The sequence below is a fragment of the Canis lupus genome, chromosome 7, assembly GCF_011100685.1.
Source record: "Canis lupus familiaris isolate Mischka breed German Shepherd chromosome 7, alternate assembly UU_Cfam_GSD_1.0, whole genome shotgun sequence".
In the NCBI taxonomy this organism is placed as follows: domain Eukaryota; kingdom Metazoa; phylum Chordata; class Mammalia; order Carnivora; family Canidae; genus Canis; species Canis lupus.
Window position 1 is genome coordinate 65,834,443 of NC_049228.1, and position 26,479 is coordinate 65,860,921.

The 26,479-nt window shown below is 46.0% G+C and overlaps 1 long non-coding RNA gene across 2 annotated transcripts; it reads left to right on the top strand.

Annotated features, from left to right (window-relative positions):
• The first annotated feature begins 12,778 nt into the window (after positions 1-12,778).
• On the top strand, positions 12,779-19,537 carry LOC111096798. Of its 2 annotated transcripts, XR_005362575.1 has the most exons (5): positions 12,779-12,885; positions 15,376-15,628; positions 17,311-17,477; positions 17,648-17,851; positions 18,082-19,537. It is a non-coding gene; the product is annotated as an uncharacterized LOC111096798 (long non-coding RNA). The 2 variants fall into 2 exon arrangements; XR_005362574.1 differs by lacking the exon at positions 17,648-17,851.
• The last annotated feature ends 6,942 nt before the right edge of the window (positions 19,538-26,479 follow it).

The following is a 26,479-nucleotide window of genomic DNA, read 5'->3' on the forward strand; positions in this document are numbered from 1 at the left end:
GCTGGCAGGCGGAGTAGGGGAAATCAGGAGTTTCCTTTTGTGTATACTAAGTTTGAGATGTCTATTAGACCTCCAGGTGCAAATATAGTATAGGAAGTTTTAGGAATCTGAAGTTCAGAGAAGAGGTCTAAACTGGAAATGTCAATGTGAGAGTTGCTACATTTTCTATGTACAGCTAATGTGATGGGAATGAGGTTGCGCTAGAGAACAGAGGAGACTAAGGCTTCAAAGACTTGGTCATTTAAGGTTGAGAAATGGAAAGAAAGCAGTAGGGGAGATTGGGGAGAAACAGCCAGAGCAGAATGAGGAGACCCGAGAGAGAGAGTGGTGCTCTGAAAGCCAAGTGAAGATAGCATTTCAAGGAGGAGGGAGCAATGGGGAAAAACGGAGAACTTTTCCCTTAAGGTCAGGAACATGACGGGGATGTCCACTATCACCACTGTTGTTCAAGATAGTGCTAGAAGTCCTAGCCTCAGCAATCAGACAACAAAAAGAAATAAAAGGCATCCAAATTGGCAAAGAAGAAGTCAAACTCTTACTCTTCACAGATTACATGATACTCTATGTGGAAAACCCAAAAGATTCCACCTCAAAATTGCAGAACTCATACAGGAATTCAATAAAGTGGCAGGATATAAAATCAATGCACAGAAGTCAGTTGCATTTGTATACACTAACAATAAGACAGAAGAAAGAGAAATTAAGGAGTTGATCTCATTTATAATTGCACTAAAAACCATAAGGTTTTTCATTAGGTTTATTAAGAATAAACCTAATGAAAGAGGCAAAGGATCTGTGCATTAAAAAACTATAGAACACTCACGAAAGAAATTGAGGAAGACACAAAGAAATGGAGAAATGTTCTGTGCTCATGGATTGGAAGAACAAATATTGTTAAAATACGTATGCTACCCAGAGCAATCTATACATTCTGTGCAATCTCTATCAAAATACCATCAACTTTTTTCACAGAGCTGGAAAATAATCCTAAAATTTACGTGGACTTAGAAAAAGTCTCTAATAGCCAAAGGAATATTGAAAAAGAAAACCAAAGTTGGTGCATTATAATTCCAGACTTAAGCTATATTACAAAGCTGTAATCATCAAGATAGTATAGTACTGGCACAAAAACATAGATCAATGGAACAGAATAGAGAACCCAGAAATGGACCTTCAACTCTATAGTCAACTAATCTTTGACAAAGCAGGAAAGAATATCCAATGGAAAAAAAGACAGTCTCTTCAACAAATGGTATTGGAAAAATTAGACAACTGCATGCAGAAGAATGAAACTGGACCATTTTCTTATACCACACACAAAAATAGACTCAAAATGGATGAAAGACCTAAATGTGAAAGAGAAATCCATTAAAATCTTAGAGGAGAACATAGGCAGCAACCTCTGTGACCTTGGCCACAGCAACTTCTTGCTAGGCACATTTCCAAAGATAAGGGGAGCAAAGACAAAAATGAACTATTGGGAATTATCAAGATAAAAAACTTTTGTACAGCAAAGAAAACTGTTGACAACACCAAAAGACAACTGACAGAATGGGAGAAGATATTTGTAAATGGCCTATCAGATAAAGGGCTGGTATCCAAGATCTATAAAGAACTTAGCAAACTCAATACCCAAAGAACAAATAATCCAATCAAGAAATGGGCAGAAGACATGAACAGACATTCTTCCAAAGAAGACATTACAAATGGCCAACAGACACATGAAAAAATGCTCAACATCACTCGGCATCAAGGAAATACAAATCAAAACCACAATGAGATACCACCTCACGCCAGTCAGGATGGTTAAAGTGAACAAGTCAGGAAACAAAAGATATCGGTGAGGATGCGGAGAAAGAGGAAACTTCTTACTCTTTTGGTGGGAGTGTAAGCTGGTGAAGCCACTCTGGAAAACAGCATGGAGGTTCCTCAAAAAGTTGAAAATCAAGCTACCCTATAACCCTGCAATTACTAGGTATTTACTCCAAAGGTACAAATGTAGTAATCCGAAGGGGCACCTGCACCTCAATAGTTTATAGCAGCAATATCTACAATAGCCAAACTATGGAAAGAGCCCAGATGTCCATTGGCAGATGAATGGATAAAGAAGATGTGGTGTACCATTCAGCCATCAAAAAATGAAATCTTGCCATTTGCAGCAACTAGATGGATGGAACTAGATGGTATTATGCTAAATGAAATAAATCAATTAGAGAAAGATGATTATATGATCTTAAATATATTATTCCACTCATATGTGGAATTTAAGAAACAAAACAGAGGATCATATGGAAAGGGAGGGGAAAATAAAACAAAATGAAATCAGAGAGGGAGACAAACCATAAGAGATTCTCAATCATACAAAACAGAGGATTGATGGAGGGAGTGAGGGTAGGGGTGGGGGATGGGGTAACTGGGTGATGGACATTAAGGAGTGCCCATGAGGTAATGAGCACTGGGTATTATATAAGACTGATGAATTACTGAACTCCATCTCTGAAACTAATAATACACTATATGTTAATTAATTGAATTTAAATTTAAAAAATTTTAAAAAGGAAGAGGGAACAATCATCTCTATCAAATACTTCTGATTGTGCATAATGAGGATGGAGAATGCGCCATTGGAGCTAACAATGTGGAAATCATGTTTTACCGCCCTATGGAAAAATGGGGATGAAATCCAGATTAGGGGGGCTTTGAGGAAATCTAGGAGGAGAGAGACTATAGATGAAGAATACAGGCAGCTCTTGAAATGAGTGTTGCTGTGAGAAGAGAAATGGAGTAGCATCTGAAGGAGGGTATGGGACAAGGAAATTTGTTTTATTTTACTAGGACATGTTATTAAATATGTGTGTTTGCTGATGGTAACATAACAGAAAGGAGGAAATTGCTCAAGGGAGATTGTGCTGCTTCATTCTGAGGACTCACATTTTTCTCCAATTCAAGAAAATGTTCAGCTTCTCTGTGTCCAAATATCGTATCTCCTTGATTCCCTGAATACCTTGTAACTGGATATATATTGGTTCTCCTTAGTCTATTATCCACACTACCGACTTTCTCTTCGAATTTCCATTTCCTCATCTCTCTGTACTATATTCTGGGTGATTTCCTGAGCTCGACCTTTGGCCAAATAATTCTCCTTTCAGCTATAACGAATTTGTTCTTTGACTTATCTATTGAATTCTAAATTTCAGTATTCTTCATTTTTACAATTTCTTTTTTTTTCCTTCTTCAAATATGCTTATTCTTTTCTTACAGGGTCATTTTCTTATCTCATTATTTCTATAATTTGTTTCTATTCATCTTAAACATTTCTATTTTCTGTCTCTTTCAGATTGTTCTGTCTTCTCACATCCTTGGGAGCCAGTATTCTCACTTGTCACATCTGGTGACTCTATGTCGTGGTGGCCTTGTTCCTTATGGAGTTTGGCATATTTTTTTAGCGTATCTTCAGCAAAAGTTGTTTTTCGGTTGGAATCCCAATGACCCTTCCTTGTGCAAGGGTCCCCCTGGAGAAGCTGTTAAAGCTTTGCTTCTATAAAACCCTAGTTTTCAGTCTGACCTCGAAATATTGCTTTTACAATCCCCCTTTCAAAGGCCAGTGACCGTTTGGGTGTCCCAGACCAAAAGCCTCAGTCTCAACCCTTGAGATCATGCCTCGTCACCACCTGAGCATTCAAACTACTCGTACCCAGCCTCTGAGACCCACTGCCCACATACCCTTCTGCCCAACATCGTCTCAGCACCGGCTCTAGTGGTCCCCTTTGGGTTTGAGCTCCTTTTTTTTTGTTTGTTTTTGAAACTCAAGACTTCCCCTTTCCTTCCAATTTAACTACATATTTTAAGATGCTTTCTGGACACTTTTTAATCTAACATTTTTATGTAATTGCAACCAGAGAAATGTCGGCTTAGGGTCACCCTCCCAAATACGGTAAACTCAGAGGTCCAGTTGAAAACACTGGTCCCAGAACACTTTGACTAAACTCAGAATTGAAGTTGGCCCTCTAATGCTTCTCAACCCAGGAAACAACCACTCATTTGTCAGTGCTGGTGTGGGAAAGAAGTTTGTTGTTTTTTTTTTTTCTATCCCTGTGATTCTATTAAAAAAAAAAAAAAAAAAAAAAAAAAAGCAATTCCCGCCCCCCCCCTCCCCCGGTAATTAAGGAAAGATTCATTAGCAAATCTCCATAGATCCATAGAAAGAATTCCTGCTTCCCAGCCTTTACCTGTTATCCTCTAAAACTAGAGAAGTCTTTAAATGAGGTTCAAAAAATAATAGCAACAAATGAAATGAACTGCCTCCTGTGCAGACACTCTGTTGACCAGGCTGTTTGCTGCCTTCAGTGCTGTTTGTGAAAAAGAAAATTAATTTCTGTCTTGGAAATATGGAGGAGGAGGGTGTTTGTTTTAGCTAGGAAAAAGCATCTTTTTAAACATTTGGGGCATAAAAACTAATTTGTGGATTTTCTTTTCATTTTGAATAGATGGCTCTTGATACACTAAAAAAAAAACTTATATTAGGTTAAGAAATCACAACACATAAATATTTTAATATATACCTAATAATACTCATGTATTTTTAACAGCCAAAGTAAAAAAGATATATAGAAATTATTTCACTAATCCTCTGTTTATCATGTTGTTGGTGCTTGTAAACAGAAATTCCACTTTGCAGCATAGATAATCCCATCCTATTGTTTTAATGTATTTCCAATTTTACTTATAACAAGTTTACTGAAAGTGGAAATGTCATTATGAGGTAAACCATTATGTTGAACCAGGTAATAATCAATGTGCAAAACAAAAACACTATTTAATTATTTTGATTTAATTACTTCAAACTCCTCTTGTCCGTGGATTGTTCAAGTCCCTCTGTCCTACAGCTGTCCCCCATACTTCCAGCCTCTCTTGGGGCTGTAGTGGAATCAAGGTATCTCAAAATCCTCAAAACAGTACAAAAAATCATAAGATGAGTGGCACAGACCTCATATTCCTTTTTGTCATCTGGAACCCAAACAAGAGAAAGGTAAAATTACTGTCTAGCTTCAGAATGAACTACAAAGCTGCTCTACACCATTCACACCACTCCACTCTCTGTATACAGAGATGTACATGGACTACATTATATATATACATATACATACCTATGTGTGTATACATGCAATTTTATAATGTCATTTGACCAATATTTGGGCCTTAGGGACACACACCTAATTTTAAAATATAAAGCAATAATAAAGTATTTGATTCAATCCAAAAAAAATTTTATCTCTACCCATGTATTTCAAGAATGCATGAATTCCATGTATAGAAAGAGGTTTGTGACACGAAACATAGTAAAAAGATAGGCAGTCCATTTGGGAAGATGGTTAAACACACAGGCTTCGGATGCCAAATCTGTCTTGGCCACTCACAAGCTGTATAATCTATATAACCCTCGATAAACATCGATCTCTGGGTTTTCCCAGAAAATGGAGAAATACTACCTCTCAGAATTGTAACAATTAAGATTGTTTTGTTTTGTTTTTAAAGATTTTATTCATTTATTCATGAGAGACACACAGAGAGAGGCAGAGACATAGGCAGAGCACAAGCAGGCTCCCCACAGGGCCCGATGCAGGACTCCATCCCAGGACTCCAGGATCACGACCTGAGCCAAAGGCAGACGCTCAACCGCTGAGCCACCCAGGTGTCCCAAGATTGTATATTTAAAGCAATTAGTCCAATGTCCGACACATAGCAAGAACTTTAAAAGTTAGTTACTGTCATCCCTCCCGACTCTATCTTATTATTTGATTTTCTCCCAGGAACAAGTAACACTATGTTTTTAAAGCTATACTGAAAATGTAAAGCAAAACCATGGCCTCATTTTTAAAAAAATGTTACTTCTGTGCATTTGAAGGAAATACTTGCATTAACCCTTGGATTCTAGCTAGATGTCTTTGGACCTCATATTAAGATGCTTGTTGTTGGCAGCCCCGGTGGCGCAGCGGTTTAGTGCTGCGCCACAGCCTGGGGTGTGATCCTGGAGACCTGGGATCGAGTCCCACATTGGGCTTCCTGCATGGAGCCTGCTTTTCCCTCTGCCTGTGTCTCTGCCTCTCTCTTGCTCTCTTTGAATGAATAGATAAATAAATCTTTAAAAAAAAAAAAAGATGCTTGTTGTTATCAGGTATTGGAGGTGGGTAATAATTCCTGCTCCAAAGAAACAGATAACACTTCATTTGAATATGACTATTCCAGTTACTTGAAAAAATGAGATTTGTGACCAGGACATAAATATATCTATATTTACATTCAGCTCATCTATATAATACATGTAGACTTTTAAAATTTTTCTCTTGTTTGCTTTCCATAAATGAGATCCTATGAAACACACTATCCACAATTGCTTGCATTTTGTCTGATCGATACTTCATGGAAATCCCTTCAATTTAACTGGTCTAACTCCATTTCATTCTCATTAATGGCTACACAATATTTTATTACTGGGACAATCACTTTGTCATCAGGTTATTGTTGTTTTGCTCTGCAATGTTGGTGTTTGGGTTTTGTTTTTTTTTTTTTTCTGTTTTGCTACTATGAATAATCTCTCAATATGTTTTCCAGATATCCCATTCCTGGGAATCTATCTCATACAAATAAAAGCACCAGTCCCTGAAAGGAAGTTCAGTGTCAGAGAGTGCATGAATTTTAAATTGCAGTAGAATCTACTAGGTAGCCTTCCAAAAAATCTTAAATGATTCACATTTCTATCAACACAAAAATGCAAAAAAAAGAACTTTAAGGGATTTGGAGTGAGCACCAACCCCATCCACAACAGAGAGGGGGGAAAAGGAAATGAAAGTCCAAGAAAAAGAGAATAATTAAGCCTATTATGGATGAGTTGAAATTCAACAGAACACATATGATATTAAAGATTTTATCTATATAATCTTTAGGATCCCTGGGTGGCTCAGCGGTTCAGCACTGCCTTCGGCCCAGGGCATGACCCTGGAGACCCAGGATCGAGTCCCATCCCACGTCAGGCTCCCTGCATGGAGCCTGTTTCTCCCTCTGCCTGTGTCTCTGCCTCTCTCTGTGTGTGTCTCTCATGAATAAATAAATAAAATCTTCAAAAAAAATTATAACTATGAAGACTACAAATGTATGAAAAATAGTGTAAAAATCATAAATAAGGTCATGAAAATGTGTGTAAAAATGTCCTCTGTATGCTATAATGTCCCATCTAATGTAAAATGTTATTACAGGATGAAAAAAGTAGAACTCAAAATTATACTTCTTTACTATTACGAACCATGTAAAACATGTTTAGGTATAAATAGTTAGAAATACAGTTCCATTGGGGATGTGTTTTAAATAAAATTTAATTAAAATTATTTAAATGAAAACGTCTTTTTAAAACTATTAACTTCAAGAAAATACATCAAATATATATATGTAAAATATCAAATATATCAAAATGGTAATAGTGGTTCTCTGTGGGTATTTTTCCTTCCTTTTACTTGCCTATGTTTTCTCTCTTGGGATTGATTATTTGAAAATTTATTTTCCGTGTAAAGTATCTATTGCAGTAGAGAGTATCTACCCCATTTGGGGACTTAGTCAAAGTAAGTTGCTAATCTTTACCCACCATAGGAATCCTACACATTCTGATACGGCTCCTATCACTCATGGAGTGGCACCACTCTAGTAGAAAAAGAACTCATGGAGTGAATCAGTGGGGCACAACTGCTGGTTTTTCTCCAAACCAGGCTTCTCTCCTGGCACATGGCTACATATCTTCCTAGTGTGCACGATGGGTGAGTTGGGGTGAACCTGTGACCAAATCTAGCCAAAAGTAGCAGCAGTAGTAACTGTCTAGAGAGGGGCCCCCAATAGCCTTTCCACATGCAAAGTTTGGGCTCCTTTCATTTCTGCATGCTTGATGGAAGTGAGCCCCATGACCTTGAAGGCTTCACATTGATGGCAAGCCCCGACTCATCGGAGCCCCAGCATGGAAGAGCCTGCCCCATTCCCGCTGCTTAGAGAAGAACTGCAAGCTGATTGGAAAAACTCATTTTAGGTTTGATGTGAGCAAGTCATTAAGTTCTAATGGTGTTAAGCTATTGAGATGTGGGTGTTGGCAAGAGGAGAAGGAGGAGGAGGAGGAGGAGGAGGAGAAGAAGAAGAAGGAGGAGGAGGAGGAGGAGGAGGAGGAGGAAGAGGAGGAAGAGGAGGAGAAGAAAGAAGAGAGGGAGGAGGAGGAGGAAGGCGGAAGAGGAAGAAGAGAAGGAGAAGAAAGAAAACAAAAATGAAACTTAAATAAAGGAAAAGAATAGAGATGTGGAATGACAACGGATTCAGTTTGAAAGTACAATAAAAGTCAGCTTTGAATAATTGGTTTTCTACAGCTATTCCACATCAGTGGTGTTTATATAAGAGTAGTTTCCTCCACGGTCTTTAGCAACTCATGAATCATGGTTCTTATCCTCACTTAGAGACAGCTATGGGGACGAGCGAAATGAACATGTGGCGGGAGGGAACCAACCTGAACTCTCCTCTCCCTGGACGTTCCCACAGGCCCACATGCTCCTGGCTCGCCCTCCATCCTCTCCAGGAGAGCTCTGGGGACATGTGGAAAGTATCTCCCAGGTGTGAGGAGACCATCCCACTATCTGAACTCCACCCCAATATTCAGACCTTACTAGAAGCCCCATCATTTTGAGCCACATCTCACATTAAGTAGACGACAAAGCTGAGCAGCCTGCGCTGCGTGACCACGGTGGAGACGCGTCCAGGTGGCGCTCAGAAGGCCTGGGTCCCAGGCCCAATGTGTAAACAACTCGGAGGCTTGGACAGAGCCCCTGATCGCCCTCTGACTGTTTTTTCATCTGTAGAACAGACGTCAAGGAGGATTATGGGCCACTTACCCCACGGAGCTGTTGCGAATGGCAAAGTGAGATCATAGGCTTAAATAAGATGCAAGGTATTGTATTTATTTCTAGAACTGGCAGAAATACAAAACTCACTGACTTCCTAGCATCGAGGAAGTTGCCTGAATACTGTTTCATATGGACTTTTATCTCAAGGACTTTGAAGGTCCTTCAAACGGTTTCTTGCCATGCCTCCGTGAGCCTGCCCATGGTCCGTCTAGGGAACGATGAGGGGTTAAAGATGAATCCAGGACCCCTGCTGGAAACAATCACAAATTCCGATACTTACTTCATGAATCCACCACTCCACTGACTGGAATACGCACTAGTTGTTATATTAAGGAGTCTTCTGTGAAGTATTTCCTGTTCGTATTTAATGTTCAGGAAACTTCAGACATTTATCAGAGGGCATTTTCAGCATCCGAATGGCACATCCCTTTCCTCGGATCGTCTGGTTGCTGTTATATGTGGTTCGTCTCTGTCATGTTCTTTGCCTCTACTTTAACACAATGTCCCGAGTCCTAAAAATGTTCAGCTCACCAATGTCACAGAGGGGCCAGATTTGCAAGGATGCTTGCAGGGGAATGCAGGAAGTTCAAATTTGGCTGTGCTATTAAGCGCATGTAGAGGAACCCCGGTTCATGGTCACATTCAGCACAGCTGCTTGATATATTAACTTGCATCCAGAAGTCGAAAATTTCACGTGTAGCCGCTTTCTGTTTCCACTTTCCAAGGAAGCAGTCAGATCTCTCTACAACTGCACAACTGGCTTGCCGTGGTGAGGCCGGCTAGCGAACTCTCTCTGTCATTCAAAGACTAGAACAGAGTGCTTTACCCCTGAGCATCCTTGAGGCTCTGACAGGTAGACCAGAAGACACGTGAGCTTGCGCATGGAAGAGTTCTCCTCTGTGGCTCGCACGTTCCACGCGGGATGGTCAGACACTGAATTTGAGATCGATTCACTCAAGGCCTATCTTCATGAGAATTATTGCATAATGGTCATAAAGTAGAGCCACCTGCTGCTTTCTCGGGGGATTGCCAACGAGTACAACTTAATACCTACATTTGGTCCTACTCTGTGATAATTAAAACTAAGAAGACTCCAACATTCCAAGAAAGTTGAAAGATAACAAAGAGAGAGAGGGAGAGAGAAAGAGCAGGCCAGCATGTCTCAGACTGGTTGAGTCTACAAATCCTGACTGTGACCTTGCCTGACTGAAGGTCACAATCATACACATCGAAGAGGTGGCTGTGTGTGGCTTGGATACAGATGAACCAATGTTCAGCTATTTTGGGAAGGCAGTAGGCAATAAATGGCTGAGAACACAGAAACTGAAGCCAGACTTCCTGAGTTTAAGTAAAGGCTCTGTCCCTAATTCTCAGAATGACCTTCACAGCGAGTGATTTATGTTCCATGACTCAGTTTCCTCATCTGTAAAATAAGCATCATAAGCATGCTTATTTCACGGAGGATTAAACAAATGAATATGAAGTGCTTAGAACAGTGGTTGGCACTCATTGACTCTGCATTTTCAGGGCTACCATGGCAACTACAGCCACTTTATATGCATTTAACCACAGAAAAGGTTTCATTTCTTGCTACTCATCCTAAGGACTTCTCAGTCCCCCCCCCCCCCCACCAAAATACACACACACAAACATGCACGCTCGTACAAGAACCTAAGTCGGGATGCCGATAAAAAAGCCCAGGCTCAGAAATAAGGCAGTTCTGGGCAGCCCGGGTGGCTCAGTGGTTTAGCGCTGCCTTCAGCCCAGGGCGTGATCCTGGAGACCCAGGATCGAGTCCCACATCGGGTTCCCTGCGTGGAGCCTGCTTCTCCCTCTGCCTGTGTCTCTGCCTCTCTCTCTCACTCTGTGTCTCTCATGAATAAATAAATAAATAAATCTTTATTAAAAAAAAAAAAGAAATAGGCAGTTCTGCATTCAAACATCAGCTCTCATCTCAGCTTCTTAGAGCCTCCACTGTCCCTTCCTCAAGCTGGGGGTGATACTGCCCACCTACCTCGAGGGCAGGGGTGACGATTTAGTGTCTAGCTCATACTGAGTGCCCGCCTTAAAGATAGAACTACTCATAATCAGATATTTAATAGATCTTTTCTCATTTCTTCACTCACTGTACCCCAGACTTTTCAATAGGAAATCACACGGGAGGCAGATAAACGTAGAACTTGAAAGCACTGGCCCTAAACTCCTCTCTGTTTCCTTGCTGTGTGGCCCTGGGCAAGTGACAGCCTCCCTCCGACGACTTCATTTCCTCATCTATGAACTTGAAACAATAGGAACCCAGCTCCCCCAAGTCTTGTGAGGAGATTAAGTGAGATCATGTATGTTAAGCACTTGGCACAGGGCTTGGCACTAATGTTAGCGGTTATATTACTGTTACAGCCAATGCCCTTATTTTTGTGGCTGAGCAAGAAGCAGAGGGCAACTGCTTTGAGCAACCGTTGAGTGCTGAGGAAAATCCTCACTTCCTTTTCACTTCTTAACCTTGCCCAGTCCCCGGCATTGCCCAGGGGGCAGTTGGAATGACCTGCTTCGTGTTCCAAACCTTTGCCTTGCGCACATCTTACTCCATGCGGCTCTTCTGCAGCGCGCTGACCGTGTTCGGTCCCCCTCCTTCTGATCTGTAGGACATCAGGAGGAAAACACTGTGCGATGCTTAGGTAAGGATATCACGGTTTCCTTCTAAATCTAATGCAACAGGAAAGATAATACAATGTTTCATGCTGGCTGGTTGTGGGTTCCAGGCCATAAAAGCAACACCATGTACCCCTTGCCTTTGAAGAAAAGGAACTGTTAAACACAAAGCGGAAAGAATCTTTGGGATAACTTTATCGCTCGGATCAGCCTGTTAGTCTAGCGTGGTCTAATCCTTTCCCGGACTCAGGCACCCTAAGCGTTCCTTGGTTAACCCTCACCAGTTCCGCTTGTCTCCAGTTGGGGCGACATGTTCTCATATAGAATGTGAAGGATACACGATCACCTCGTGCAAAGGACCAAAAGAACATCGTGATGTCTGTTCCAGCCGCGTCCCCGTGTTTTCGTTTCCAGCAAATACCAAAGCCTTCCATCTTTCACCAGCTTGTGTGTGGGGAGGGATGAACAAAATGTTCTGACGGGAGAGCTTGTTTCAAAATTTCTACCAGGGAAGCAACTTGAGGGATTTAGCAGGAGAAACTGTGGGTGTGTGATTCTGGTCATGCTTAAGGAACTTGGACACCAGAGTCAGCGAGGGGGGAGGGGCGGGGAGTTAGGGCAGAGATAACTTGGCAGTGAAACAAAAGCAAACCAACAAAAACACCACGACCTGAAAGGGGAACTGGGGAGGCTGGCGGAGAAAGGGGGCATCACATTGACAACTTGGCCAGAAATCTGGACACTGTAAGAGACAATTTAGTACTGGGTCATGCCCCGGGCTGAATTTATTGCTTCTTCCCTTGTTAACTCGCCTCATGTTTAAAGTCAAAACCGCCATGGGCTCCAAGGGGTTTTATCTTTGTCATTTGTATGATCTGCCTCAAAATACATACCCTGGAAGGCGTCTCCTCCCGCTTTGGGGTCTCTTACCCCAAGCGAGGAGGACGGCACCCCCCACCCCCACCCGAGCGAAGAAAGCGGAGATAATGCTTTCATGGATGATGAAACCCGTGTCTGAAAGTCAGTGGGTTTGCAAGTTGGTTGCGAAGGAGGCGGGCGCTCCGCGGAAGGAGCGGGGCGGGGAGGCGGGAGGGCGGGTGCGCGGGGCCGGCGCGGGGCCCCCGGCGGCGGGGAGGGAGCGAGGGAGGGAGGGAGCCGCGGAGCCCCGGCGGCCGCGCAGCGCAGCGCAGCGCAGCGGCCCGGCCCCCGCCCCCGCCGAGGCCCGGGGGTGGGAGGCCTCCGCTCCCCCCTGGCGCCCGGGAGGTGGAGGAGGGCTCCTGAACACGCAGCCACGTGTAGCCAGCTCCAGGTGAGCCGGGAAGATTGCCTCCCGAGCTCAAGCTGTCCCAGAGGAGGTGCTCAAGCATCCGGCCCGGACGTCGATCCCCGTTGGGTGCAGGAGCAAGAGGCGCGCCCCGCCCTCCGCGTGCGGGAGGCCGGGCGCCGGGGTCCGCCTGGAACCCCGCGGGCCGGGCCGGGGCGGGGCGGGGCGGGGGGCTCGGGCGTCCTCGGGCGTCCTCGGGCGTCCTCGGGCGTCCTCGGGCGTCCTCGGGCGCGGGCAGGCCGCAGGCGGGAGGGAAGCGGGGGACGCACGACGCGTCGGCTCCCGAGGCTAACGATGTTTACACAGACGGAGCGCCGGTGGCCCGGGCCCAACATTCCGCGCACGGCGCAGGGGAGAGGAGGTGGGGGCGCGGCCCCGGCCGCCCCTCCCCCGCCGCCTTCCTGCAGCCGCAACCTGGACTTGACCCCCGCGAGCCTGGCGCGGCGCGACCGGGGCCGCCCCGCCGGAGCCGGGCGCTGGGACGGGCCGCCCTGGCCGGCGTCGCGGCGCGCTCTCCCGGCCCAGCGCCGCCAGGTGGCGGGAGCCCGGGCCGCTCGCACGCGGAGCCCTTCCGCGGGCCGCGCGCCCCGGGGTGGGGGAGGGGGCGAGGAGGTGCAGGAACGGGGGCCCGGCCCCAGGCGTAGAGCTCGCGAAGGAGGGGCCGTCGAGAGCCGGGTCCGGAGCCGAGACGCCGAGGACTGCGAGCCCGGGGTGGGGGTGGGGGTGGGGTGGGGGGCGCTCGGCCGGCTCGGTGACTCGGGCCAGTGGCTCCGGCTCTCTGGGCCTCCGGTCCCCCCGCCCCGCCCCCCAAAGCCAGGGCTTGCGGCTCGGGCTTTTCCACGGTCCCTTCGGGCCCTGACATTCCGACTTGTCTCCTGTGCATCAGGACTCCTGGCAAAAAATTACTCCAGGACTAGGAGTTAGCGAAAGCACAGCTCTCGAGAGACAAAAGCAAACAAACAGAAAGTCTCAATAACCCCCAAACGCTAGAACCTAGTGCGTTTTAACTCTATTACTCTGTAGAGATTATTTATTTCTTTAGTAACAAAGGTAATTGATTAGAGTTAGGGCCGAAAAAAAAAAAAAAACGTGCTTGGGTCATTTGTCTTAAGGAGGAAACATAAGTCTATAAATCCTCCAGACCCGAAGAAAGAAAACTCTCTATTCCCAAAATCGGCAGATCTTCCAAACAAGTCCTCTTTTCTCTGTCTAAATCTTTGCTCTTAGCCACCTAAACTCGGTGGCTTTCTTTTCCTGAGATTCATATAATCTTTAAAGAAAGGGAGAAAAGAAAGCCCCATTCTGCAGCATGGCCTTGGAAAGCTGAGCCCAGAAAGAAGGATATTGACATTTTATTTGGAGAGGGTTATGAATCTGAAACAAAATGATTTTCCATCTCCTAAAAATACATGTAAAATAACTTATAAACTAGGTGTTACACAAATTCACAATATGATTCTTAGACTATCTCTGGTGGGAAAAGGAACATAGATCTTCTAGTTTACACCACACAGTGTACTACGGGTGATGATTCACAAGCTGGGTAATCTTTCCCCACCCCCTCCCAAACAATCTAATCAACAATAAGGAGTATTTTCTGACATTTATGGTTTGAAAAATGAGAGGGAAGGTGACTACTTCAAACTCTTGTTACCAAAACAAAGTAACAAGGTACTTGGTGTACATAAAGTATTGGACGTGCAAAAGCTCGTTCCAATTAGTGGCCTCCAGAGTAATCTTCCAAAATGCCAAAATGAAGTCTTCTCCACCCCCCATCCCCTTCTCCAATCAAGTTTCCTCTCCCACCTCTCTCCTGCCCTCCCCCAAGTGTTCCCTCCCCAGTCAGCCGCAGGGCCCTGGTCTGGGACAGGCAGGAGACCAAGACCAAACACTGGCCCCACCTCTCCCCCCAGCTTCCCAGGGACTGTCCTTGCAGTGGGGTGAGTTTGTTGTGCTGACCTTGTGAGCGAGTGACCCACACAGAAGGACACTGTGTGCGGTCACTGAGTTTCTGGCCTCATGTGTCCGGTGTTCCTATCAATGAGGCAGCCAGGGGGCGGGGAGAGAGGAAGCAGGGAAGGATGATTATGAGGACACACAGGACCAGAGACTGCAGCTGCTTCAGGGACAATGAATAATTGGGTTGTTTCCCTGATGTTTTAAAATGTTTTAAAATGAAGGTGGGCCTGGCATCCAGGACACACTCCCAACCTCTCTCACTTCCTCCCACACGTTCCAGTCTCCTCTCTCCAGAGACAGCTTTAATGCAAAGGACACTGACTCCAGAGCCCAATGCCCTGGGGTCTGAATCCCACTCCTGCTTACCCCCACCCCCACACACAGTTCCATCGCCTACAAATGGGAATGAGGCTAGCTCACAGGAGTGCTGAGGTTTAAGTAAGAGAAGATATGCCAAACAGGCTCCGCACTGCATGTAGCCTTCTAAATATTTCCTCCTGTGATTGTTTTATTCAGGTCTCTTCTCCCTGCAGGGCTGCCTGCCTTACTTGCTGTGGCTTCACGCCATGCCGGGCAAGGATCACACCTTGTCTTGTCCAGAGAGCAAGGGAGTGTTACTAGCTTCGTGTTTGAAAAGATGTCAAGAAGAAACTAAGAAAGTGTAGAAGACTCAGAAAAACCCCCACTGGGGAGGCTGCCTTTTACTAACACCAACTCAGTAAACACCAGTTTGTACACCATTCCGTTTAAACTTGACAATGGCCCCAAGGTAAGTATTTTTACTCCATTTTACAAGGAGGAAATGAAAGCTAAAAGAGGTTGGTAACATTGCCGGTTGCACAGCTAGGACAGAGCACAGCAGTAGTAAATACCACTTACTGAGTAGCTGCGTTGCCTGTCTTTACTCATTAAATGTTCTCAACAACACTGTGAGATGGAAGCCATTCTTCTCCCCACTTTACAACTGAGGAACTGAGGCAGCATGGATAACTTCCTCGGCCAAAGCGCACACGCACAAAGTAGCAGAGCTGTGGTTGGAGTATAGCCTGGTTGACCACCCGCCCACGGCCCAACCGCAGCACACAGCCCCTGTGTCCATCTGCCTAGCGGTGATGGGAGAGCCCTGGCCACACACACCACCCCCCCCCCATTGCCAATGGCTGCTGTCACCCTCCAGAGGGTCCTTGAGAACTGCAGATCTATTCACAGCCCCATGAGAAACATGAAGCTTCCATATATCATTGCTCCGTACTTGAATTTTCAAGACAGAATGGATGTTGATTTTTCTTTGTTCTGGTTTTTGTTGTGGTTTCCAAGAATCATAATATAATTTCTCTGTATTGAGAAAGGATGACCTTTTTCTGTCCCTTGCAAGAGGTTTCTCCCTGGAAGATTTACCAATAGATCACCATCAATACTTTCCGTTGGGCCTGAGCTGGCTCGGATGTGGAAAGTGCCCAAGGCCCCACAGAGGGCCCACAATGCATCTTCCAGAAGACTCAGGAAGAAGTTCGTGGTAGCAGGCTGGCCAGGGGAGATGAGAGAGGCACAGTCAGAACAGGGCGCGGAGCCACAGTCCCTCACTACGCCTTCTGCGCCTTGACCTTCGGCTCTCTAAAGTACCTACAAAGACACTGCCAACGGAGGCTCCCTGTTGCTCTTCTGCAAAGACAGACATTTGGCTGTGTTTTTTCCCCCCTTTTCTCCAAATAGGCTCATATTTAGAAGTCATTTAAAGGATTAAAAGTGAAAGTTTCGCTCTTTCGCCTTCTCCAGGTATGCTTCTAGAACTGAAATAAGGAAACATTTTGGAAGGGAAACCCCACATCTCGCAGCTGGTAAAGGACAGACAGCAGGCTGTCCAGCCAGGTCTCCTAATGCAACGCTAGAGCTCTCCCCTTTGCACTTGACCAGCATGATGGCCTGTGGCGAGGGGCTCCCAGATGTAAGGAAGTGACAGCATGAGGGACTCGGGGCTGCCATAAGTAACTCATTTCCATTCCTATTACTGTAATTCAGCTCTTTAAAGATCAGCCTGCCCTTCTAGTAAAGGAACACACACACACACACACACACACACACACACACACACACCACTCTGATTTTCAGTGCAGAAGTTCCATGCCCAACAGCTAAAAGAGAAGGTTTTGAAATGGAGAGTGGGGCAGACAGAAGCCCTGGTTATTATAGTTAATTCAATTTAATGAAAGCCATAAAAGCAAAGCAGTTTTGCAGCGGGTGCTGACCATTCTGATTGCTCGGAGGACTCCTCGGAGTCCTGCTCTTAACGGATTGGCAGAGGCCCAAGTCCCTGCCATTACTCAGCCTCTGGCAAAGGGTCTCTTTACCTTGATCCACCCAGTTGCTCTTTTGTAAACTATTTCTCTCCTGTATTCTGTTGTTTTATTTATTTTTATTTTCTTAAAGATTTTATTTATTTATTCATGACAGACACAGAGACACAGAGAGAGGCAGAGACATAGGCTGAGGGAGAAGCAGGCTCCATGCAGGGAGCCCGACGTGGGACTCCATCCCGGGTCTCCAGGATCACACCCTGGGCTGAAGGCGGCGCTAAACTGCTGGGCCACCGGCGGTGCCCGTATTCTGTCCTTTTAAAGGTGATCACTGTGGTTCTCTTTCATCCTAGTAAGAATTGCACGTTTATTCCCTTTCCCCAGGAAACTCAAAAAGCAGAGTGAAATTTTTTTCTCGTCCCTTTCCTGTTCTCTCTCCACCTCCCAGTATGCTGTGCTTCTCTGCTCTCCATTCTCTTCCTGCCTCCCTTCAGGCCATCCAGCTGGCAGCTGGTCTGCACCTGTGCCACCAGGCCCTGCGCCTGGGCGTGCGGAGACGGCCCCTGCCCTCCGCTCGCTCTCAGCCTCAGTGTGTGGGGTGTGCTCAGGAGAACACAGGCAGGCTTGGACTGGACTGCAGGGGCACTGGGACAGGAGGGACCCCCAACCCTTGACTTTGCAGGCAGAAGGAATGTCAGGTAAGGAGGTGCAGAGGAGAGGAGTGTGTTAGAGTGCAAGGAACGTCTAGCGATGGCCTACCCTTGCTTGGCTGCCTTACAAATCTCTGTGTGGTCAGGCCACATCTTGGCCTCTTCTTTCTTTCTTTTTTTTTTTTTCTTTCTTTTTTTTTTTTCTTCTTTCTTTCAATTTTTGGCTCTGTTTCTATCTTTCAACCATACAGAGTTTTTTTTTTTCTTTCTTGCCCCAGCCTTTACTCGTGCTGCCAGGAACATGCTTCTCACCTCCCCAGCCTCTGCTGGCTGACTCTTTTATCCTGTCCATTTACCCTGTGGGTCTCGGATGAAACGGATGAAACGTCCCTTCCTCGGGGAAGCATCCCTGACCTCCAGGTGGCAACCCGTTTACTCCCGCCTAAACCAACACTTACCACGCAGCATTGTTGTCATCTGTTTGCTCATGTTCCACCGGGGACCACAAGCTCTGTGCAGACAGGAATTCCATCCATATGATCTATCTGTGTCCCTCCAGGCCAGAAATGGCATTGGGCATACAGTAGGTGCTTTTCAGAGGCTTGCCGGGTACACTAAACACGGCTAGAAAAGAGGATACTGGGGCATAGTGACACGAAGTGAAAGCAAAGAGGTGAGCAGGAGCAGAGCGGAAGGGTCCTCACGGGCCACCCTGAGGGGGACAGCACAGAGGCAAGATGGGGAGACCACGCGGGAGGAGAGAAGCACGTCAGGGAGAGCCCTCGTGGAGCAGAGTCGCTGAGTGACAGCACAAATGTCCCCAAGCCGCTCACTGGACCCACAGCCAGAGTTAGCTCACCCCCATTTGGATGGATTTCCTCAAAGGAGAGAGGAACCCCTCGCCGGCCAGAGCCAGCCTGAATTCTCTTGTGACAACAAGATAGCAGAGTCAGAGGGAGGTGGTTTACTACTCTGTGTTGGCCCCTCCTTCAGCAGCATATGACTTGAGGAGTGTTTGAAACATCTCATTGTTTGAAACAAATGAGAAGCTTCTGGAGACCCATAACAAAGAGGCCAAGGCTGCCTCAAGGTTGGAACGGGCATCTCCCTCAGGGGCTTTCCCCTGGGTCAGGGGCTGCCCTCAGCTGCCAGAGCTCACTTCACCTGTGTGCGGGGAGTGCCTGGAAGTCCCAACCCCTCAGGGCAGCCCTTAGCCAGTTGCAGGAGAGCAGACACTCCATCCTCTGTCCTCAGAGACCCGCTGCAGGACTTGCGTGCGTCATATGCCGTCTTTGCTCAGCCTCCTTCCTTGGCTGTCCCACGCCTCAGGCCTGGTCAGAACTCACCTGCGCCGGAGTCCTCATCTCCAGGCTCCATCTGGGGAACACAGCCCATGGCAGTGGGCTAAACCTCACCGTGTTCCTAGACCTCAAGGCAGAAGCAAGTACTCTGCTGCAAGAGGTAAAAGCCCTGCGTGCCTTAACCCAGCTGTACTGCCATCAAAACCGTGGTCATCATGGGTAGAGGGGAGGGGTAACTGCATGATGGGCATTAAGGAGGCACCTGAGGGAACAAGCACTGGTGTTATATGTAACTGATGAATCACCAAACTCTGCCCTGAAACTAATAATACACTACATGTTAAGTAACTTGAATTAAAAAAAAAAAAAAGTGATTATTGGAGGTGAGGACACACACTAAGAACAATTTCTAACCCAAATGGGGCATTTTCAACTAAACAGGAGATATTTTATTTTTCATATCCAAAACAGAGCCCACCCCCAGCCCCATGAATTCAAAGCCTGGTGCTTTCGAGCATTTGTCAGGTGTCACCGGAAGGCCTCACATTTGGCCGGGGAAGAAGATCACCACCTGCCTAAACCGAATGTGTCAGGGAAGGGACAGCCTGCGATACATTCACCTCTCCAAAAAACGTTGCAGTCTTTCAAAATTTTATGTGGAAAGAGAGAATTGTGTTTGGGGTGTGTCTATGTATATTCGGGGAAAGATAAAATTGGAAATGGTGAGTAATTCTAACTTCCTGTCACAGGTATTTATCAAAGGAAAAGTTTCAAAGTTTATGGGTGAAGAGGAGAAATCTTAAACTCTGTAGGTCTGCTTTTGGAAGTTGATAATGCTGGGAACACCCAAAATTGCTCACACGTTCTTCTTCCTAAGTTTTAACTTTGGTTTGTGGGGTGTTTTGGATTTTATTTATTTATTTAATGAGAGAGAGAGTGCACATGCAAGAGCAGGGGTGGAGGGAGAGAGAGAGAATCTTAAGCAGGCTCCATGCCCAGCACAGAGCCTGATGCGGGGCTTGGTCCCACGACCCTGAGACCATAACCTGAGACGAGATCAAGAGTCAGACACTTAACCAACTGAGCCACTCAGGTGCCCCAGCTTTACCTTAGGTTTAAGTTTGAATGTTTTATATCAAGATGCTTGCACATTAAAAGTAACAGGTTAATGAAAAAGTCAAAAACAAGGGTTTGAAAGAGGGAAGAGCAGAACTTTGCATTGTTGTCCCTTGAATGGGAAACAGAGATGTCTATGTATTTATTTAAGCCCTTAGGTTTAGGTGCAGGATGTGAACATTAAAATCATGTTTGAGTAATCATAATTTGTTCTTCAATCTGGCATTGGTCAAATCTAAGAAAGATTAGAAACAGCATTTGGAGATCATTAGGCCTTCTGCACGGCCAATCCAAGTCCTGCTATGTGCCCAGCCCCTCCGCAGCCGCCCAGCAGCCTGGCTCTGGGATTAGGGGAGCTCAGCAGCAGGTCATCCTTAAGCTGACTCGCCCAGGTCAGTATCTGGGGTTCTGCTTCATTCCAATGCCTGAAGCCCAGACAGTGGCATCCCATCCAATCCCTCTGGGTCAGTTCCCCTGGCTAATGAGCAGCTCCATGATTTACTGAATGCCAGCTTCATGCCAGGCAGTGGACAGGGGAACTTCTCAGCACAAGTGTCCCGCACTTGTATCATTAGCCCCTTAGTGCCTGTAACAGAGAAGTCCACTGAGTACCCTTTCCCATTCATGCGTACCCCTGCCTCTTTGCTCTGCCTCAGCCCTGACACAAACCTCAGCCCTTCCTCTGGTTATCCCCAAAGATATCTTCATACCAAATTATTCATGAGCTTAGTAACTTTGCTGGAGATTGAGCACCAAGAAGAGGAGGGAGAGTGATGCACAGTCCCCAGCCTCCCCCTGGCTCTCCCCAAGTAGAGTCTGTGTCTTGGGGCATCAGCATCATCCCCGAAACAGGGCATCACAGCTCTTCTGCAAAAACCAGTGCTCTCCCCAGGAGTAATTCTGGTGACGACATTTGAATACACCTGCCCTCACACTGTAGCATTCGGCGGGGCAAATCACAGTGGAGAGAGGCTAGCCGATTTGCTCAAGCTCACTCAGCCAACAAGATTCATGAGGGGAATCTGAGTGCAGGTCGTTCTGAAAGCCCCCACTCTCTAATATGTCAGGTTGCCTCTCCATGACTGAGTCACCTGCTGGCACCTCATCTCTTCCAAAGACAGGCCCTGCTGTGCGCCCTCCTTTTCCTCACAGGCTTAATGTCTTGCCCCTAATTCCATCCCAGCAGCTGGAGCCGGGTCCTGACTGCGGTCCCTAAGCCCCACCGCCTGGCACACGTACCTCCTGGCCTCCTGGGCCTCCTTCCTCTGCCCTCCCCTGCCCCTGCCCCCCACCCCCCGGCTTCCCTGCACTGAACCTTTCACTCTGTTGGATGGGGACCAACTGCTCGGCCTGCCACCACCCTCCCCATCTCACAGTCTCTGTTTTGTTGGGCTTTCTCTCATCACCCTTCACCGGACCTCTGACCACTGGGCCACCTCCTGTCCTGCTGGTGCCCGACGGCAGCTCCCACAGAACCTTCTGATAGTATTTGAAACTTTTCAGAAGACAGAGAATCTCTCCTCACTTCCTTTCCTGTCCCTCTTACAGGCAAAGAATGTCTGCCTCACAAGAATGATTCAATTCTCCGCTGTCCCTACTTGCCAGGGTACTCGAGGGAGGACCTTGAAGTCAGTGGTGTTTAATGGAGTGGCTGAGACATCTCTACCTCCCTTCTCCCCTCTTTTGCTCCATGTTGGCTGAGAAGGCAGCTGCCCTGGAAAAGATTTTTTGGCTGATCCATTTTCTCCCTGCTCCCTCAGACTTTCCCATGCAAAGCTAAAAATAGCAACTCATTGCTGTTGTCAAACTGAAAGACAGAATCCGATTCCCACCATCCGGGCAAAGACAGGGCAGTCCTGTCCATGGTGTGGGCAGGTGCGGGGCCCCAGGCTCGGGGAGCATGAAGAAACTGGAAGGATCTCTCGGGTGGGGCTGGTATGCATTTAATGTCCAAAGGGATGGACAGCTATTGTCACAGGTATCAACTCGCAGTATTACAGTAGGAGTCAGGATTCTCAGACAGTCTGGCAACGGCTTGGGGCTTTCCAGAAGGCCTCATGTGGTCCGCCAACGCACATGTCCCTGGACGGCCAGCTGAGGGGTAGAGTTCACTACATAGGCAATGTGGCCCCCAAGCTCTGGAGGCTGCAGATCAAATGGAGAGTCACCCCGGGGGGCTGTTGGCCTGTGCTGAAGAACCGTGACACTTGCAACCCCATGGCAGGAGCCAAATTATGCAACCGCCTTCATTTCATCACCCATTTCTGCCCTCCTCCTCTGCAAAGCCTTCCCAGGCAGCCGCCAGCCGTGTCTCTTCCTCCTCTGAGTTTCGGACTGTACCAACCACTGGACACGTAAACAGTTATGGTCTGCGGCATTCCCAGCATCCTACATGGAGTTTTCACCTACTGCATTATTCTTTAAAGAAGTGTGTGCTTGTGTGTGCACATGCATGTGTGTATATCTGTGTGTGTGTGTGTGTGTGTGTGCATGTGTCCTGGTGCAGGAGCTCCTGTGCAGAGCAGAAGCACATGAGACAAACAGATTCCATCTACTGAGATCTTCCCAAACACCAGCAATCTCTGTGCTTCGGCTCACGTAATCTTCCCAAAGACCCTCTGCAGTGCCACAAAGGACTTCCTGAGACTTCTTGACTTCTGTGTCTTAGCTGCCCAGTATCTGACCCCCTTCTCAGGTGCGGGGAAATTCTCCCCGTAGATACCTGGGGCTCCCTTTCTCTCACTGCTGACCAGAGGCCACAGAGCCAGACACTTGCTTTCTCCCTCTGCCTGGCAGCTAGACCTCAGGCGTGTGACTGGGTCTGGCCTCAGATTTTAATCAGAAACAAGTGGCAGAAAGAAGGGGACAGGGAGAAGCTGTTCTAGCAGCAGCATTGGTAGCAACATCTGGATGCTAGGGGCAGCAGGTCAAGTGGCTCCTCCCTTGTTTCCAGCAGTTTCTGAGCCCACTTGCACCCACCCTTCTCAGTGATTCTTTGAACTACTCAAATCCCATCACAAAACTTCTGTACCTAAGTCGGTCAGAATAAATTTTGATTACTTGCAGCCAAGAACCCCGGCTGCAGATTAAGATTTTTGTATCACAGGGTAGGATTTGAAGCTCAGGGAGGTGATGTGACTTACCCAAGGTTACAGAGCTCACACCTGTCAATTATAAAGCTTGTGTTCTTTTTTAAAAGTTTTTCTTTAAATTCCAGTAAGTTAATATGTGGTGTTATGTTAACTTCAGGTGTACAATACTGTGATTCAACACTTCCACATATCATCCCAAGCTCATCGGACAAGTGCACTCCTTAATCCCCACCAAACCTGTGTTCTTAACAACACTAACTGTTGAATGTTCAAAATGAGAATTGGATTATAAAAGGCTTCTTCTCTTGTGGATATTTCATATACTTTTTTTTTTAAATAAGACATAATTAGGATAAAATAATTTTATTGCTGGAGATAGTATACATCAGAACAACCTTTGTAGAAGGCAAAACTGGAATATCCATCAAGCCCTTTAAAACATTCAAGCCTAGGGCACGGGTGTGGTTCAGTAGTTGAGCACCTGCCTTTGGCTCAGGGCATGATCCCAGGGTCCTGGGATCAAGTCGCATATTGGGTTCCCCACAGGGAGCCTGCTTCTTCCTCTGTCTATGTCTCTGCCTCTGTGTGTCTCTCATGAACAAAAAAATAAAATATTTAAAAAATAATAAAATAAAATAAATAAATAAAACGTTCAAGCTTTTCAGGGCACCTGGGTGGCTCAGTTGGTCAAGCATCCAACTCTTGGTTTCAGCTCAGGTCATGCTGTTGGGGTCCTGTGTTCGAGTCCCACACTGGACTCTGTGCTTAGGGCAGAGTCTGCTTGAGATCTCACTCTCCCTCTGCCCTTCCCTTTGCTCTTACTCTCTCTCTAAAATAAATAAATAAAATATTTTAAAATAAATAAATAAATAATAAATAAAATGTTCAAGCCCTTTGAGTTACTATTTCCATTCTAGGCCTCTATTCCCAGGCAGTATTTCTTACCCTTTCTTTTTATTATCGACCCTTTGTTACAAAACCTTTTTAAGCACCTTTTTCCTTGTGTCCCTACAATTTTATAACACATATATACTATTTATGTGTTGCATTTATATCTGTGTTTTATACCAAAAAAAGAGTAAGATTTATTTCACCACTCCCCCTCCTTTAGGGACAATTATCACTCCCATTGAGAAATCATGTACCAAGGAAAGATTCATGTACAAAGATGCTCAACATTAATTAAATAGTTAATAGTTGAAAGTACACAGCAAAGCGAAATAATATATCTGCCAACTTGAGGAATAGCCATTTAAAGTGATTTTTAGCAAATAAAAACCCACCAGTTGGAATTTTTAAATTACATAATAAACAACTCGAGTCAAATTTGAGATCTAAATTGGGAACATAGGAAATTCAGAAAGTACTATTAATAAAAATACACCATTGCCCAAACAGACTTTCCCCAGAGGCAAAGTCATTGCCTAAAACACTTATAATTGCTAAGCTGCAAAAAAATAAAAACAAACCATTTGTGTTTAACTAAGGAAGTCTTAAAAGGGCAATAATAAAGTTTATAAAGTTTGTAATACCTTTTAAAATGCTTACCCAGTAACAGGAACTTTTAAAAATCAGGCCAACGTTATATTTACTATATAATTAAAACTTTATAAAACAGGGCAGGGGCAGCCCGGGTAGCTCAGCAGTTTAGCGCTGACTTCAGCCCAGGGCGTGATCCTGGAGACCCAGGATCGAGTCCCACGTCGGGCTTCCTGCATGGAGCCTGCTTCTCCCTCTGCCTGTGTGTATGTGTGTGTGTGTGTCTCTCTCTCTCTGTCTTTCATGAAAAAATAAATAAAATCTTTTTTTATAAATAAAATCTTAAAAAAAACTTTATAAAACAAACAAAAGTATCTGTGATTAAAGTAGGAACAAGATACAGTATTATCACAGTAGCAAGAGCTTTGAATGGTTGAATTCTGAACACTCAATTTTTTCCTTGTCCATATTAACCAACTTTTTATAATGAGCTTGTATTGCTTTTCTTTTTTAAAAAAGATTTTATTCATTTCTTCATTCATTCATTCATTCATTCTTTCATTCATGAGGGACACAGAGAGAGAGGCAGAGACACAGGCAGAGAGAGAAGCAGACTCCCCATGGGGAGACTGATGTAGGACTCGATCCCAAGACCCCAGGATCATGACCTGAGCCAAAGGCTATACGTGCACTCCTCTCCCTGGTGCTGAGGTGACTTCCTACCACAGGGGCAGCATAGCAGGTGCTCCCTGCAAGCAGGCTGCATCAAGGCAGGGCTGGCGCCTCTAATGACAAGCATCACACCTGCTGCAGAGCCTGGGTCCTGTCAATTCTGAAAGTCCAGTGCTTTGAACCATCATTTGGTACCTGTGGGGCATGAAGTCACTTCAGATCACGAGTCAGATGCTCCTGGCACCCCACTTTGAGCCTGGAGAGCCCTGGCCTTTTGCTTGGACATGTGGCCCAAGAGAAGGTGGAGCCTGGGCTGTCCATGCATGGCATGCACCACCTGGCTCCAGAAGGAAACAGCCACCACAGACTGAATTGTGTCCCTCACAGTGCAGATGTGTATGCCCTAGCTGTGCAATGTAACAGTTTTGGGAGACAGGTCTTTAGGAGATAATTAAGGCCAACTGAGGTCATTTGGGTGGGGCCCTAAGTCAATAAGATTGGTGGCCTTATAAGAGGAGGCAGATCTCTCTCTATCCATCTCCCACCCGCCCTCCTGCCCCCTCTGCCATGTGAGGACATCACGAGAAGGCAGCTATCCAAAAGCTAGGAAGAGAGTTCTCACCAGAAACCAAACCCTGCTGGAACTCGATCTTGGGATTCCCAGTCTCCAGGACTGAGAGAGAGTACATTTCTGTTGTTTGAGGCACCCAGTCTATGGTAGTTTGTTATAGCAGCCTGAGCAGACTAAGACAATATCCATCTTAATTAGGGACATGCAGGTACTCCCACACCATCTACCCAACTGGCCCCCAAAACAAGTCTCCCACCACTCAGCCCCCCCTCCCCCACACCCAGCCCTTGGCTTGGGCCCTCTTCCATCCTTACCTGAAAGCCCCTACAGGTTCCTCAAGGCTCTCTCCACCCCTGGTCAGGAACCTTGTCCTGTCTTGTCATAGGATCCCCAATCTTGTTTCAAGGCTTGCGCTTGTTAGATGGTCAGTAAGAGCTGGCGGGAT